Source organism: Podarcis cretensis (genome assembly GCF_951804945.1).
Source record: "Podarcis cretensis genome assembly, chromosome: 3".
Taxonomy (NCBI): Eukaryota; Metazoa; Chordata; class Lepidosauria; order Squamata; family Lacertidae; genus Podarcis; species Podarcis cretensis.
In genome coordinates, this window is record NC_137172.1 from 72,239,812 (window position 1) to 72,257,596 (window position 17,785).

The following is a 17,785-nucleotide window of genomic DNA, read 5'->3' on the forward strand; positions in this document are numbered from 1 at the left end:
AAGATGGAGGGCACAAGGAGAAGGGGACGACAGAGGACGAGATGGTTGGACAGTGTTCTCGAAGCTACCAGCATGAGTTTGACCAAACTGCGGGAGGCAGTGGAGGACAGAAGTGCCTAGTGTGCTCTTATCCATGGGGTCACGAAGAGTCAGACATGACTAAACGACTAAACAACAACATCTTCAAATGAGAATAGCTTTGAAAATTGGCTACTGTCACTTTAAATGGCAACTTATATTTACCTTATAATGTTAAAGCAAGACAGTTTTGAGGAAGTAGTTACTCCTATTAAAACTCTGGATATGTTTGGTAGATTTTTAATTTCTGAAATTCATTTTAGGATGACGAGCAGCTTACACATTTTTGAAATAAATAAACAAATAAATAAATAAATAAATAATGCATCTTACTCTTTCTGGGAAGCTTGGGGTTACTCCTCCTAGAAAGCCTGAATTACCGCTTTGTATCATTTAACCCCATTTAATAACAAAAAGTTGATAAAATTCTATAAGGCAAGGCCTTTGGTTCTGAACATGGGGAAAATTTGAGTCATTTTCGAAGCAAAGCTGCAGAAAACTGGCCTTGTCAAAATCTATTATGCTGTAAACAAATTACCCCAAATAAGATCAGGCATGTCAATTTATTATCTACTTGTGAAACAAACAAAATACCCAAACAGACTTCTATGTTTTTAGGAAGAAGTTGCATTGCTTTTAATGCATCTCATTACTGCCATTATTGTCACACAATTAAATTTATATAAGTGAGATAAATGCACGGGGAAGGCAATATGGAGTTTTAAATAGTTGCATTTACTGTGGTTGTAATGTCCCAAGATCATCATGTCTGGGGACAAGGGCATTTGTAAGAATAAGTAACCATGGGAGAACTCGACAGGTGAGTTCTTGAGATTTATTGCTGTCAACACTAGAAATACTCTGTCTAATCAAGTATTCTAGATACTTATCTGTAGACTAGGAGTTGTGCAAATAAAGTTGTTGGCTGTGCCACTGCAGATTGCCAGTGGGTAGGGTCATAAATGCTCCCATCAGATATAGAGATAGAGAGATATAGATATACACACACATGTAGATCTACCTGAAGGTAATAAAGTAGGACATCAAAAAGAAATCCTCCTCCCTGATCTGTTCACTTCCTATATCAGGTAACTTTTTACTGGAGGGAACATATAAAGATATGAAAACACACACACATGTAAACTGAAGTGGTACAGTCCAGAATTTCACCATATCAGGTTGTTTAAATGGGTCTCAGACAGAATGAAAGCAGAAAAGTGCCATGGTCACAGTGGGAAATTGTTCCCTTAGCATATCTGAGCTAAATTCCCTCCAGTAAATCATGTTCCAAAAAGATTATTCCCCAAATATGTAGAAGCAGTTACAGAAATACATGTATAGAGAGACCTGTGTCCCAAGCAAGCCTGGTAACACTGGTTAACGAACTAGTACAGTTGTACCTCAGAAGTCGAACGGAATCTGTTTCAGAACACCATTCGATTTCCAAAATGTTCGGAAACCAAGGCGCGGCTTCCAATTGGTTTCCGATTGTGCAGGCGTGCCAGAAACAATAGCGGAAGCCACACCGGACATTTGGCTTCCAAAAATAGTTTGAAAACCGGAATACTCACTTCCGGTTTTCAATCGTTCGGGAGCCGGAACGTTTGACTCCCAAGGCGTTTGGGAGCCAAGGTACGACTGTATAGGCTTCTTATAACCTATTAAAGCATGCTAATTAGGCAACTGTGGGACACGGGTGGCGCTGTGGTCTAAACCACTGAGCCTAGGGCTTGCCGATCAGAAGGTTGGCAGTTCGAATCCCTGCGACGGGGTGAGCTCCCGTTACTCGGTCCCTGCTCCTGTCAACCTAGCAGTTCAAAAGCACGTCAGAGTGTAAGTAGATAAATAGGTACCACTCTGGTGGGAAGGTAAACGGCGTTTCTGTGCACTGCTCTGGTTAGTCATGCTGGCCACATAACCCGGAAGCTGTATGCCAGCTCCCTCGGCCAATAAAGCGAGATGAGCGCTGCAGTCCCAGTGTCGTCCACGACTGGACCTAACAGTCAGGGGTCCCTTTACCTTTGCCTAGTTAGGCAACTACAGAAACCAAAAATTCTGCTCAGTCTATTCTATTCTATTCCCAGCACAACAGGAAACAGAAGGATATGCACCAACAAAGGCGGCAGGCCTACTCAAATAGGGGTGCAAGGTATCCCACTTAATGTTATGAAGCAAAATAAACATGCCAGTACCTGCAACACAGTTGAAGAGAGCAAAACATGGCGCTCAGTCATTGGTGTGGGACAAGGAGACAAGATGGGGATGTATTGTTGCCAAGGCATGTCCAGAGAAGAGATGCAACTTCATGACATAATTGTTGCCACGGCTGGTTGTGGCTTGTAGTGGGGATTGCCCAGTCAGTGTGAGGAGGAGCAACAACCCTCTGCCATTCATGGTCACCAGAGGAGGGGAAGGTTTCGGCCCACTTAGTGACTGTACCCATTTACTTATTTCATATATGTGAAGCACTCCCATTCATTCAACTAGAAGGGGATAATATTCATTTTTTCTATATTATCACTATTTCTTCATATTTTTGTATCTTCTCTATATTCTATATTTATTTGAACAGAAACATACACATGGTCAAAAAAGGATACTGCAGTTTGACGTAAAGTATACGTAATGGCATAGTCTGACCCATCCAACAGAGGTGGATGATAGTTTCCACTGACAAGGACCAATGGGCACCGCGTTAATATACAGTGGTGCCTTGCAAGACGAAATTAATTCGTTCCGCAAGTTGTATCGTCTTGCGATTTTTTCGTCTTGCGGAGCGTGGATTCCCTGGGTATTAACGGTTTTAAGAAAAAGGAAGCAAACCCGCAAGACGTGTTCGTCTTGCGAAGCAAGCCCATAGGGGAAATCGAAAAACCCTTTCGTCTTGCGCATTTTTCGTCTTACAAGGCATTCGTCTTGCGAGGTACCACTGTATAGCACGATGCCTAATGATGGGTATCTCATTACTACAGAATAAAAAATAGTACACTGAATAAGGCACAATTGTGTGGAATATTTATGCAAGTTCCCTCAGTTCTGGCCAATCTTTTAAAATCTGGGGGCTATTTGAGCCCTAAGGCGAAAGGACTGGATGGCTCCTTAGTCACCATGACTTCCCTTTGTTTTTGTTTTTGGTTTTTTTTGGACACAGGTAATTATGTAACATTTTTCCACTGGGAAGAAGTGTAACAGAGGTGCCTGTATGTGTTTTAATAAAATTGTAAAGATAAACAAGTCCAAGGATTCTGTGGGTGGAAGAGAGAATCTAACTGCTAAAGGCAATTTAGGAGAGATCCATTAACACTCTGTTAATGTGATTTTGAGAAGGAACCCTGTAGGTTGGAAATTGGCCAGTTTAATGTGATAATTAAGGGACGTCCAGAGGGAGCTCCTGAAGATTATAGACCAGTTAGTTTAACTTCAATTTCACAGAAAGGCTTGGGCACTATTTTTAGATATCAGTTGGGAACACTAAAGAAAGAAGCATGTCTTGATTAAGAATGGGCAGCCTATTGCAGGGAGGGCATGGTCATGTTTCACTAACCGAGCTAATAAAAGATGTCATTTAGAGATATTAAAGCGGAGGGGTACAAAGGGATGCAGCCGGCATTCTAATTAAATTTTCAGGATGCCTATGAGGAAGTTTCACTATATAGAGGAGGTCTAAAGGGGATTTCAGAGAAATGGAAGAATGTGTCTTCTGCCGAATGCCATATATTAAGCTGCTGCCACAGCAGCAAATGCCTCAGCACTAGAAAATTTGTTTTAACTCTGGATGATGATTGTCCAGGATGGAATCAGTTGAAGGTGGCACCATAGAGTCATGGGTAGGATTAGTCCCACTGTTTTCTCTGGTCAAAGAAGTCTGGCAAGTTTGATGCTTGTAGGCAACTCAACAGAGCTTTAATAAACTGCTTAATCAAAGAATCCCTAAGCAGTGACTATAGAGCAATCTAAAGCAATTATCAATATACAAATAAAATCAGCATAATGTAAAAACAGATATATTACAACTTGTTAGCATGTCTAGATAGGCTTGCCAAAACAAAACTTGTTTTTGTTCAGTTTTGGTGTTATCAGCATAGACGTAGAATATGGAAACTGGCAGATCCCTGAAAATATACTCCATAGGAACAGAAGGAATAGGATTTCCCTTTCCCTTCGCTGTAGCAGACCAGTTCTTCTGCCATCCTTCTAATCCTCAGGTGGAAAATGGTTCTTCAGCACATTTCCACTGGCAGCAATTTGGGTAACCCTCTGCCAGGACCCATCGTCCTCCACCAACACCAGCTTAGCTAAAAACTACCTAGAATAACTTGGGGAAGGAGCCATTACTGGCAATGGATGGGAAGGGCATGCTCTTTTGTTCCCAAGATACTTTCACCTTGGGACAGAAATTAGTGGAGCACCTCCATTACACCCACCCCCACACAAATTCAGATCAGGTGGCTCTTTCTCTTTCCTGGTGGTAAATGTACTGTTTTCAACACATTTTATGACACAGTTTCATTTTATGACACTGGAACAGAGGCATCAGCAGTTAAAGGAATTTGCAGGGACCAGGGTGGGGATATAAATGTTGACTGTTTGGGGTATCAATCTGGATGGAACCCTGGGTCCCCTTTCCAAACCTACAACCTGAGGGTAGAATGTCTAAGAGGAAGCTTGCCAAACCTGTTCCTTGGTCAAAGTAATAGGGTTGACTGGCTTGTTAAATACCACAATTTAGCATATCCAAATAAGTTGCTCTATGTGATAGAAAAAATGGATGGGTCTTTTCCTCACTCCCCACAGAGCTGTTGTGTGAAAGAGCTGCAAAGCTGGATGGGAGCTAGAGGTGGGTCTTGCTCTCTGCTGGACTTTGGGGCTCTCCTGGAATCCTAAAGGGGAAGCAATGTGAATATTAATTCTGTGAGCCCCACCATCCTATGCTCAGGTTGTATATATGTGTAGATTGAGGTCATTTTATTTGTTTTAGTGTTTTAACTATTGTATGTTTTAAAGTATGTTTGTGACTTTTTCTCACTTATATTGTTTTGTCTTTTTTGTAAACCACTTTAATGGACTTTTTTTTTTACAATTAAGCAGCATATACACTTTATTAAACAAAAAACAAAAAACAAACAAACACACGAACCATATGTCCTAAAGATATCATAGTCTCTGCTGTCTTTAATTCCAAGAAAAATATGTCCTGGGTATGCACTGGCACCTCTGGAGTCTCTTGACACTTGGAGATTTGGGTTGTACATAACACATTTTTCTTTGATTGTCATTCCAATATTAGTTTCTGAAAGGAGCTAATATATTATGCTGAATGATGGTGTGTTTCAATGAGTAAATAATAAGTAAAGCATATAACCGTTCTCAGTAACTTAGCAGTTCCAGCTTCTGGAAGTAAATTAGAAGACTTTTTTTAAAAAAGAAAATTTTTTGAGGTCAATTTTGTAAGTCACCAGGGAAGGACAAATGTCCTTTGTGGTACCCTCCAGATCTTTTCTGAGACTGAAAAGCACTCTGCAAAACATTATTTTATCAATTAGAATTATTGCACTTTTCGCAAAGTGTGACCTATTTACAAGGTTCAGACTCTTCAATTTACCCATTAGTGGGCATGACCTAGCTAGATTTTTTGCTGCATTAGGCAATTAAAGTGTAATTCAGCTAAAATATTCTAGAAAATCAGGCAAACAACTTAATCATCATCTTGACCTATCTATGGTACCAGTGATTCTAATGGATTTCATTTACTTCTAATGCGGTAATAAATTATATAGATATTCTCTTTAAACTCTAACTCAAAATATATTAGAAAATGTAACATGATTATCAAGCGATATACTACCCAATCAGTTCAAGAATCCTGAAGAGCAGTATATGACCTGCACCTCAGGTCAAGCAGAGTATTCATCCTCAACAGCATGTAGGTCAGAGTGCGGCCCCATCAGAAAGCACAATACATCAGCTGATTCAAAGACAGGAGAAGTTGGTGACAGCATCCTAAAGATCAGAGTGTAGAAAATCTCTGTTCCCTTTCTCCCTAGAAAGGTCATTCACACAAACCCTTCCACATGTTGAAAGAAGATGTGGAAGGGTCACAGGGCAAACCCTGTCTGCCAATGGCACCATTCTCTAATGCAGTAGTTCTCCAACTTTTCTCTCTGGGCCACATTTTCAGAATAAAAATCTGCTTGCACCACACTGATTTTTTATGGATAAGAAATATATTGGAACACAGAAACAACTCCTAGCCGTGCTTCATTTATAACACAGAACCCAGCTACTTTATAATATGACCATGGGCCATCTAGAAATGATAAAACAATGCATAAGAACATGAATCATTCCTAAAATATAATTATAAATAAACCTCTTACTTATGTATCTTAAGTATGTATACAAACTCAGTGAGAGGTGTGAGCTTGCTTTTGGTGGGTAATCTCATTTATTTTAAACAATATTATCTTATTTGAGAGAAACAAATCACCACATCAACACAAAGAAGTCTTTCTTTCTTCTGATCTTGCATATTTCTCAGAGTTTAAAATCCCTGTTCACAATGCCATGCCATGGAGAACTGTAGAAGAATAGCTAACGCTCTTGAAGAGAGGCATGGATAGTGTTCCTGGTTGTATATCAAAAGAAGAAGAAGATACTATACTATACAGGCTCTCCTGTTTTGCATACAGTGGTACCTCTGGTTGCGAACGGGATCCGTTCCAGAGTCCCGTTCACAACATGAGCAGAACGCAACCCGCGTCTGCGCTGGTTGTGATTCGTCGCGTCTGTGCATGCGTGTGACATCATTTTGCGCATCTGCGCATGCACGAGCGGCGAAACCCGTAAGTAACCCTTTCCAGTACCTCCGGGTCGCTGCGGGACGCAACCTGAAAAAATGTATCATGAAGCAATCACAACACGAGCTATGACTGTACATTCAAAGAACGCTCAACCATGCATGGGCCATTTTTGGACGCATAAGAGGGCATGACAGGGGTGTAACGGGATGTAACGGAGTTGTGGAGAGCTTATGTGTGCTCTTCCAACATGCACAAAGACCGGAACACAACCCCCAAGCAAATTGGGGGTTGCCTGTACTATACTACACTGAATTGTTTAAATGTTTCTTTGATTGCTCTTGAATCTTCCCACCACACTCGCCATCCTTTCCTGCCACACCAGTGTGGAGTGCTACACGCTTTAAAACCACTGTTGTAATACCTACGGTACTCATGCCAACTAGACTGGTTCGCACATTACACTGAACTCAGGTACCAGTTGTCTCTACACACAGACAAGTGTTTGTATGAAAGGCATTTAATTTGTGCAACTCAACTGTTTGTACACACAGGTACAAAGGGTGTACATACCCTTTGAACGTAATGTGTGATTGCCTCTTCAACTCACATATATATGCATAGTGCTCATTCAGGCAATGAGTGGCCATGATTGGGTCATGCAAAGAGGAGCTCTACCCATGTAAATGGAGTGGAGCCTAGACCTATCTCACATCTTCACTTCAGAATCAGTCTCAATATACTGTTATATTTACAGGGGAACTACCTGGTCTGATGAGGATGTTTATAATTAGCCATATTGTGTGAGGGTTGCATTTTTCTCTTTTTCATTTCTTTTCAACTAATTTATATTATTCTTGATATTTTTTTATTATTATTATTATTCGCAGGTGTTGCTACTTCTGATTTATGCCATTATTTTAAATAAATTAGTCTGAACATTGGAAATATTTTTATTCAGCTCAAAAGTTGTGGCTGAAAAGCATAAACTAAAATGATCCAAAAATAATAGTAATCTTTAAATGAAGTAGAGACTCTATTAAACCATAATGCAGGCTTTATTTGAGCAAATTATCCACTTGTGTGTACTTCTTTTAATTCAGAAAAAGTCAGAGAACGTGAAATGTCAAGAACATAGCAAATATTTACAGCTCTGTATGAAAATGATACAGAAGTTCCAATAGCATAAGTAAAGGGTTGCAGAGCAGTGCAGGTTAGTTTCAACAAAACCATTTATTGGAAAGCTCTTCTGTTAATGGATTGTTGGGTTTTTCTCCCTTAGTTAACTTAAGTGAGATTCGTTGCACGAACAAGAGCTCCCCCTCAAGGAGTAAAGTGAAAAGTTCACTTTCCCAATTGGAGATTACAAACCTAGCATAGGTTTATCAAAGTGTCAGGGTGGTCTTAACACATGCTACAAAAGGAAAAACCTCCATGTTGTGTTCCAATGTGCAACAAGGACTTTCTGTGTATCACTGCAGACACCCTACCTCAGTGATGGAAAACCTTTTAGAGACCAAGTGCTCAAACTGCAACCCAAAACCCACTTATATATCGCAAAATGCCAACACGGTAATTTAACCTGTGTATCTCATTTTTTTTTTGTATGTTTCACATTTCTTCTTTAGGACTGTTGTTGTAATAAATAATCCTTCATAAAAGTTATTGCATTACATTCCTCATTACATTATCTTTCCATTGATATATAATTTTATGGTATAACTCAGTCCTTTTTTTCTTAAAAAAATGTTTAGGGGTACTCTCATTTTGACTCAAGAAAATCACCACCGGGGGAAAATAAATACAGTTCAAATCGGGGAAAATAAATAACAGTGAATTTCTTCTCCCGTTAAATTCACAACATTTTAAGGGGTATTTGTCCCCCTGCGTCCCCACAGGAAAAAAAGCACTGGTATTACTCCAAAACAAAGTGGTGTTATGAGCCATCAAACCCCAGAAATACATTTTTCCCAGAAGGTTCCACAATTTTGGTCACTAGTGTACACTGGAGGGCTGTACTAAGAGCCACCCTCTCCCAATTTTTAATATGAGATAATAATGATTGCCTGTGTGTGCACATACAAATAAATATAAATAAATAAACCCAGCCAGATGGGTGGGATATAAATATTATTATTATTATTATTATTATTATTATTATTATTATTATTTGCTCTTTCTTCGGCTGCTGTCGGATCGCAGCCTCCACGGAATGAATTTCTCTGTTGGTTTCTGTGGGAAAGCCCAGCGAACATATAAACCCAGCAGCCCCTTCTTAGGTTGTCATCTTCATATGCTTACTGACCTGGGAGTTAAGCCCTGCTGAACTCAAGGCGGCTTACTCCTGAGTAGGAAAAACAGACAAGCAGGAGGCCCTGGCACATCAAAAGTCAACACCTGCTCAGCTCCTCACTTGCTCGCCAGGCCCTAGTGCTGCAGGTTTTGGACGGCACGCGCGAGCCCTCCTCTCCTCCTCCTTCCACCCCCAGCATGGAAGCTATGGCTCTGCTGGAGCGATGGTGCGCGTGCCCACAGAGAGGGCTCTGAGTGCCCTCTCTGGCATGCGTGCCATAGGTTCACTACCACTGCCCTAACTTGTTTGCAGCACAATTTTCCCCCCTTCGCTTCCTGGAATCATTCATGCTTGTCCTCAAAATGCTCTTTAAATCTAGATTGTTTTTAGATCCTACTGTCCACAAGGGTGGTTGTGGTTACTTGATATAAGTTTTAAAATCCTCCCCTTTATTAGTTAATCCCTACCTTTGTCTCCCTGCACATGCTAAAAGTTAATGATGAAGGAAGTGATGATTGTGCTCTTGGTAGATGCCCACCCCCAATGTCATTGGGAAGGTCTGGATACACAAACACATATTTCTGGAACTGCCTACATCTGTTTTAAAATGGGCACACTCTGGGTTAATGCATAATCAATCTCCTATGAGCTTTTATTTTCTGAATGAAACTACTTTCTTAGTGTTATGTAGTGAAGTTTCACCCTGGGCCAGCAGGGGGATACTGTATATAGTTTTCACTCAGGTCTGTAGATAGTTTTCCCTCAGGTCCACGTCAGTTATTTTAGGCGGGAACTCTGGGCTGTTGTTGTTACAATGTTGACAGCCGGCTGCCTATAAAAGCAGGCCGGCTGAGCTGTTTGCAGGCAGTTCTATTCCAGCTTACAAGAATAAAGAGCTACTTGGAGAAATCGCTGTGTCGTCTGCTATGTCAACCCACAACTTAACACTTAGGAAGACTTCTAAGGCCAAAAAAATGGAATAAATCTAACTGGTGTGTGGACTACATGGAAAAAAACCAAGTATTCAGTCCACATTGATCCTAAAATAAAATGTGTATACACACCCTACACAGGCTTACATTCAATGGAATGTGTCTTTTCTAATTTACTTACATCTCAGTCCTGCCCATGTTTAATCTGAAGCAAGTTCTACAATGGAGCTTACTTGTATGCTAGTGGACAGATGATCACGACCGTAATTCCCTTTCACATCAATGGGGAAAGCAGCTTTATATGTGGAAACTCTTATTTATTTACAGCATCTATACCCTTCCCTTTAGCCAAAAAGGCTGTCAGAATGGCTTACAAAAATGGCTGGCAGTTCTAAGGCAGTTTCTTTCTGCCCACAGATTCACAAGCTACAAGCACATGACACACAAGGAAAAAAAGAAAGGGAGGAAGAAGGGAAAAGCGAGCCCAAGCACTAGTTCTTAAAGTTAGTTTTTTAACATCACAACCAGAATCAGTGGAGGTTCTGGCTGTCTTGCTATCTGGATGAAAAGCAGGGGTTTTTTCCTTGTCAATGGGGAAGGGGTTTTATTTAGATTCAGGTTTGATTTTTAATAATGCTTATTTTGCTAGATGAGAACAGAAGCACCAGCATTAGAGAAGCAGACATCTTATGGCCCATTGACTTGCTGGCAAATTCCTTCCCAAACAGCAGCACATCCTCCTACCCCTCCAGTCAAAGTTGCTGTTGGAATCTCCCTACTCCTGTGCTAACTTCATGCACTTGCCTAGGCTTATCTTGATGGCCTGTAAGGAAAGCCTAACACCCTTATTCGCATGGTGTGGTCCTACCCTTTCGCATGACATCATCCATTTCTACACACAGTTAATTCTTTATGTAAGACGCAGCCTAGAAGTATTTTATTATCGGCGGTTCGAATCCCTGCGGCGGGGTGCGCTCCCGCTGCTCGGTCCCAGCGCCTGCCAACCTAGCAGTTCGAAAGCACCTCCGGGTGCAAGTAGATAAATAGGGACCGCTTACCAGCGGGAAGGTAAACGGCGTTTCCGTGTGCGGCTCTGGCTCGCCAGAGCAGCGATGTCACGCTGGCCACGTGACCCGGAAGTGTCTCCGGACAGTGCTGGCCCCTGGCCTCTTAAGTGAGATGGGCGCACAACCCCAGAGTCTGTCAAGACTGGCCCATACGGGCAGGGGTACCTTTACCTTTACCTTTAAGCAATTTCAGGTTACTTATACAAGGCTAACATAAAACATGAGAGAAATAACTGTTAGATGCCACCCTCTCCTTGTGATACAGTACAATACTTTGCCATGTATTTTCCATTACACAGACCCTCCGCTGAAGCAAGGGAGATTAGAGCTGGTGATTACATCCAGGCAAGGAGGCCAGGACAGCTTTTGGTGCCACCTTGTTTTTCCCACAAACAGCTGACTTGGTGACAAATAAAATAATTACAGGACGGTTACCCTCCTCTCTCCCCAACGTCAATGGCAGCAAGCTTATGCTTCTACAAGAAACTGCTATACAAGAAAGTATAGCATGCATACTCCCTAATGATATGTTTGCAGTAATGTGGCTATAATCCTATGTGGTATTTCTTGGGGGAATAGTGCCCAGTGAATATAGAATTGTTCCACCGGATTGTACTGAATATGTTGTATGACTCCTGGGGTGGAACTAGTACTGAGCACTAGCTGCAAAGTAAATGAAAGTGCAATGATTTTTCTGAAAACAATGAAAATGACCGGGGATATTACATACACTTTTATTAATATACATAAGGTCCAATAAAAACTAATCAGTCTTGCTGCTTTTGCATCTTTCATTCTGGTATCTTTCACTCTGGTATTTTTCATTCTGCACACAAAGGTCTGTTCTGCATTAGATCAATGCTTTAGTGCCAAGTTTTTAATGCAAGCTCTGAGTCTTAAAGACCAATACATTTCTTGGCATAACATAAGGGTGTGTGTAACCACCAGATCCAAACTAACCTACTCTTTAGCACCCCAAATGCCCTGGTGGCCTCCTGTTAAACTGACGGGGGGGGGGGGGGAGAGAAAGAGACAGTTCACCTCCTTGATGAAGAGTAAACTGAAAACCGTATGTTCAAATTCCATCTCCCAATCCATATTCCGAACTGCACTATTGGCAGTACTTTGATCTGATGAATAAATTATTTTTAATTTATCTAAGTGAGATGGTCTGTGCATCCCTATCATTTTCCATTCTGTGTGCAAAACAGAGAGCAATTGCCACATGCTTGTAAATTGGGTTTTGTCAGTAAAATATGCTTGCTTGATACTGGAGGCATTTGCATTTTATATACTTCAATTGCCATCTGCTAATGGTAATTTAATCATTCAATAAATAAAACCAAAGAGAGCAAACATTAATGAAGAAGATGGGAGAAATTCTTAATGGGATAATTTTTTTATTTATTTTTAGAAACCACAACTGCAGCTAGTAATAAAAATTAAAAAGGATAATCAATTAAAACAAGATGACAATATTAAAAGCGGTTATATTTCTGGCATATCAGCTGACTAGAGAGGCCTGGAATTCCCAAAATACAAGTCGTTATTTAGCAGAGAAAAGCATATTCAGTTACATGCTGTTGGGGGAAGTGCTCTGCCTCCACACTTGGGGGGTATACCAGTTGCTAGAAACCACAGAAAGAGAGAGTGCCCTTTCATTCAGGTCCTAACTACTGCAGGTTTCCTGAAGGCACCTGGTAGGAATAGGGTGCTGGACTAGATGGGCCACTGTCCTGATCTTACATTCTGAACTTCTGAACTGAAAGTTGGACTGTGTGGAAAGAAACTGCCTCGCGAGGGACATTTCCAAGGAAGAAAAAGGGTTCACAAGAAAGAACAAGCACCTCCACCTTCTTCCATGTTATTATCTTATCTAAAAATGGAGCTGGGATCCAATGCCTGCCTACTGAGTATCTAACTCTTCTTGTCTCAGTAAGCTGCACCCGAAGTTTCATTTTGCCATGTGAGGCCCATGTGTTGACCCCTTTTGCTCTTGTGCTCAGCCTAATTCTCTTTATGAATCATCTGTGATTCATGCACTCCTCACCATCACCTTGTGTCATCTGATTCATTATGGAAGAAAGCAGTCATCTCACAGGTTTGCAACAAATCTTAGGTAGCAAGTTGCCTGTTTGCTATTCTGGACGAGTCACCAAATGCTAGAGGTTTTCAGCCCCACATCCATTATTGAACTTTCTAAATAAGGGAATAAATACCAAATGCTGTTCATGGCAGAACACCCTTGTTCAGTGACCTTTTTAAAAATTCTCAGCATAACCGCTTTACAGTGTTAAAAAAAAAAAGTTTGCTTTGCTGTAATGGAAGTTCATCAAGTCTATTTGAGTTAATAATGCAATGTCATAATTTGATAGGGAGGAATAGAAAATATGGAGATTGCTTTAATTCCCTTAGTTGTACTGCAGGACTTGGCTAATGTGCTTTATTCAGGAATAAGAAGTGCTGTTTCCTTAGCCCCAGTCCCCACAAAGAGGTGTGGGGTCAACTTGTAAGTGCTGCTTTTTCAGAGGTGTTGTTTTTCTGTTTTCAACACAGACTCGGGAAGTGCAGTTTCCTCAGAAAGAAGGAAAGCAAAACATCTTTGTGTGTTTCAAGGGCATATGGCTTTGAAGAGGAACAGGTTGTGCATCTAGCAAACTTCCAGCCCATGCAGTCAACTTGCAACCAGAATTACATCATGCACTCGTTGCCCAACTGTCCCCTCCTTACAGCATCCAAAGCTTCATAAACTGGGAGATATTTCCCACACTATAAGGTCCAAACTAGACGTGATGTTATTTACCAGAATGCTATCAACATGCATATGTATATTTGTATTATGCAATACACAGCAGCTGCCTGCCATGGAGGCCTCTATGAGAATGGCCTGAGTCCAACTGGCGCTGCTGCCAATTGATTGGCTTGAAAGAGAGAAAGCAGAGTCAGATGACTCTATTTCCCCACAGGACCTTGGCAGGGGCTGACAGTTTCCCCCCATGAATATGCTAGACTACAGCCTCTCTCTTTCTGTCATACAGTTCAACAGAGTATGGCTGTGCATCCCATTGGATTAATTAGGGTCAGGGAAAGACTGCAGCATGGATAAACACCTGGTGAAAGACACAGTCTATGTATACAATGCCAGCATAAAACCCAGAGAGGTTACTGTTTTCCACTGCATTTCAACTTGCAGACGGACATCCTTATACACATCAGTACAGTTGGATGTGTTTCCAAGTTGCCTGCTGTCTGCCCACACAAGTAGGCAGAGGCTATGTGGATGTCTTCACATGTTTGAATAGCAAAATGATAACAGAATGTAACAAAATGAATCTACTGCTCCGTAACTGGATCATGTCCAAACAACCTCATCCAGTCAAGTGGAAATCGAAACAATGGATTACTAGCATTACCCAGACCCAAAAGGATTCTTGCCCAAAGCACATCAATTCAGGAAAGCATCAGTCAGAAAAATATGGTACAGAGGAGTAAGATTTTTCTCTTATAATGTCATGGAGGGCCACTTCTCACTCAGGTACTAAATCTGATCTACACCACTTCAGACTGCATGCGGGATTTCACATGTTTGAATATTTTTCTATACTAAACAAAATAGAAGAAAAATATATCTGCAAATAGAAAACTGCATGTCAATGAGAAGAGTGCTAGACTAGTTTTCTATGTGCTGCATTCAATCAGGTAAGGTCCACCTACATTCCAGACATAGAATTACCACCCCAGTGAGATCAGTGACCATAAAGGCACAAAAGCTATTATTCATTACAAATGTTCTGCACTGTTTGGGCTGAAGCTTGAATGCTATGTGCAATCACAAGAACACAGCATCCTTTAAGAAGGACATTGACAAACTGGAACATGTCCAGAGGATAATGACTGGGAAAGTGAGGGGTCTGGAAACCATGTCCTCTGAAGAATGGTTGAAAGAGCTGGGTAGCCTAAAGAAGACAAATGTCAAAAGGATGCACAATGGCAGTCTTCAAGTGTCAAAAGGGATGTCACGCACAAGACATAGCAGGCTTGGTCTCTGTTGCTCAGAGGGCAAGACTAAGAATAAGTTAGTAGAAAAAGTGCAGGGTAGCAGATTTAGGCTAAACATAAGAAGGACCTGCCTAACAGTATGAGCTGTTTGACAGTGGAAGATGTTGCCTCTGCAAGCGGAGGGCTCTCCTTTGCTGGAGGAATTTAAGAAGAGGCATGTCAGAAACACTGTAGTTGCACAAAGCATCCTATGTTGCAGGTCGTGCATTCAGCAGTGAGTTGGACTAGATGAATTCCAAGGTGTGTTCCAACCTCCTAATTCGAAAAAATCATGTTGCATTAAGAAGGAACAGTTGAATCAGCTCAAAATAAAGTTCCTTTTGTATACCAATATGGAAAGGAGTACCCTGAAAGAAGCCAACATTTATTTTGCTTCAATTTGCTAAACTTTTCTTTGTTGTGTGCTGTGTTTTCCCTGCTGTGCTCTCACAGCTTAAAGATTTGCCAGAGATAGATGTTGACCAATATCAGAACGTAGGCTACAGTACTAACCCCACTTACCTGGGAATAAGCCCCACTGAAGTCAGTAGGCTTTCCTTCTGATTAGACAGGGTTAAGATTAATAGCATCAATCTTAACCATTAATCTGAATTGTTAAGATTAATCTATCACTTAAACAAAAAATTATGCCATTTTATTCCATTAGGTATTTGCTAGGTTTAGAAAGCACTTAAATTTTCAAAGGTTGGGAAGAAACTGCTTGAACAAAAACTGACCTTGTCTTTATACACTTCAAAGGATGAAGAAATTCTTCTTTATTTTCCCCAAAGGCTTCAAGCAAAAACTGCTTTGAGGTTTTTTCTACAATTAAGAGGTATATAAATTTTATGAAATAAATGAAATGTGTTAAGATCTCTTCCCTCATCTTTTTGGAAAAGTTAAAAATAGTATTGCATTGCCATCTCTTCTCAAAAGATGAATAGTGTGAAGAGTTTGGAGCTTGCATTAAATTAGAAACGAGGAACCTTCAGTCCACCAAACCCAACCATTTGGCCATTTCAGGCAGGCCATGCATCCTGCCCTACAGCTGACATAAGGTATGGGACAGATAAAGGTGGGATTTACGTAAAGGGGATTTTGAAGAGTCTTGCTGCGCATTGCTTCCCAAGCAGCTGGCAAACAGCTGGCTGCCAGGCAATTGCTGCACAAAGTGCTTCTCAAATGCCCAACAGCTGGGTGTTTGTGGGCACTGGAAAACCATTGCACAAAGCACTTTTACCAGCCCTGTGCTCAGCATCTCCTAAGGCTTTGCAAAGCATTTAAATGGTGCTTCCAGCTGGCTGTCAAGTATTTGGGAAGCAATGCACAGGGGACTTTGACATGTGTCAATCATCTGGCACCATCATTTTGTCAGATGATTGACTGGTGGGCTGTCCCACCTGTCAAAGTTGGCCACTGGGGGTTGGGGGAAGGATAAGAGTCTGGCCTGCCAGGCCAAAAAGACTCTCCTGCAGTTTGACTTCATCCCCAGAAGTGCACACTATTGTCATTTAAGACAGACAGATGCGAACAATAAAAGATTAGGAAGCACTATAGCTAAGGGCAAAATTACATGTTATGAGGTAAACATGGAGTTTCTTCAAGAATGTGTGGCCAAGTTGCTGCTTCCACAGTAGACTGGTACATGAGATGGGGCATACTGTGGATCTGGGAACCATGACTGCAGTGGCACCCCAACAATCATTCATTCCCTAGCGGGGTCAAGTCAACCTTGGTCTGACTTTCTTCCGGAATGCTTCTGAGGTGTTCTAATCATTTTTATTCATACAAATGGTCAAGTGCCACAATAAAGTTGGTGCAATAAAAGGTGTATGTGCCCAGGCACAGCTGGACATACAAAATGATAGAAATTAATAAGTTAAAACAAAAACATGGTATTAAAACTTTTCACTCTAGATAAAACTTGGCCAGTGCCTGAAAAGGCAGGGTAAAATTGTTTCAGGGGCCAGACTCACTCTCCCAGCCTTGCTCTAAACACAGAAAATCACAGAACACCATTAATTACTTTTTAGCTGCCATCATGGGCGTAGCTAGGATTTGGGGGGAGGGGGCAAAATATATGCTAGAGGGACAGAACCAAGCTATCTGTATTTTTATTTATTTATTGGATGGGGGCAGCTGCCCCCTCTTAGTTAAGCCATGGAAATCTCCCTGTAGACTTCTCTTACTGCTATTTATTTTTACTATGATATCCAATAGATTGTTTGTTTCTCCATATTTGTAAGAATTACAGAATTACACACAATTTTTTTTTAAACTCACTACCTGAGGGCTCTTTTAGATACATTCTATAAATCTTTCTTTTAGATACATTATTTTATATACATTCCTAGAATTTAAAAATAAACGTATTATGTCACACTCCTTTATCACTCACTCTAGGTATTTGCATGCTACTCTATCCTCTTTTCATTGCACTATTAAAGATTTGGGGAAAATATTTTGAACAGCTTGAGACAAGCTCTGTAGCTTTAGTTCCTATCTCAAGTCTTATTAGTATACAACACTCATTTACTCATATGTAAGCCCCACTGCATTTATTCACAGGTGTGTAAAGTG

The 17,785-nt window shown here is 40.9% G+C and overlaps 1 protein-coding gene across 1 annotated transcript in view; it reads right to left on the reverse strand.

Annotated features, from left to right (window-relative positions):
• Positions 1 to 2,480, reverse strand: part of LOC307213428 (uncharacterized protein) — a gene marked incomplete at its 3' end in the record, with an annotated part of 135,387 nt that extends 132,907 nt beyond the window's left edge. Inside the window, exon 1 of the mRNA XM_079971304.1 lies at positions 2,271 to 2,480. The remainder of the gene's footprint in view (positions 1 to 2,270) is intronic.
• Positions 2,481 to 17,785: the final 15,305 nt, after the last annotated feature.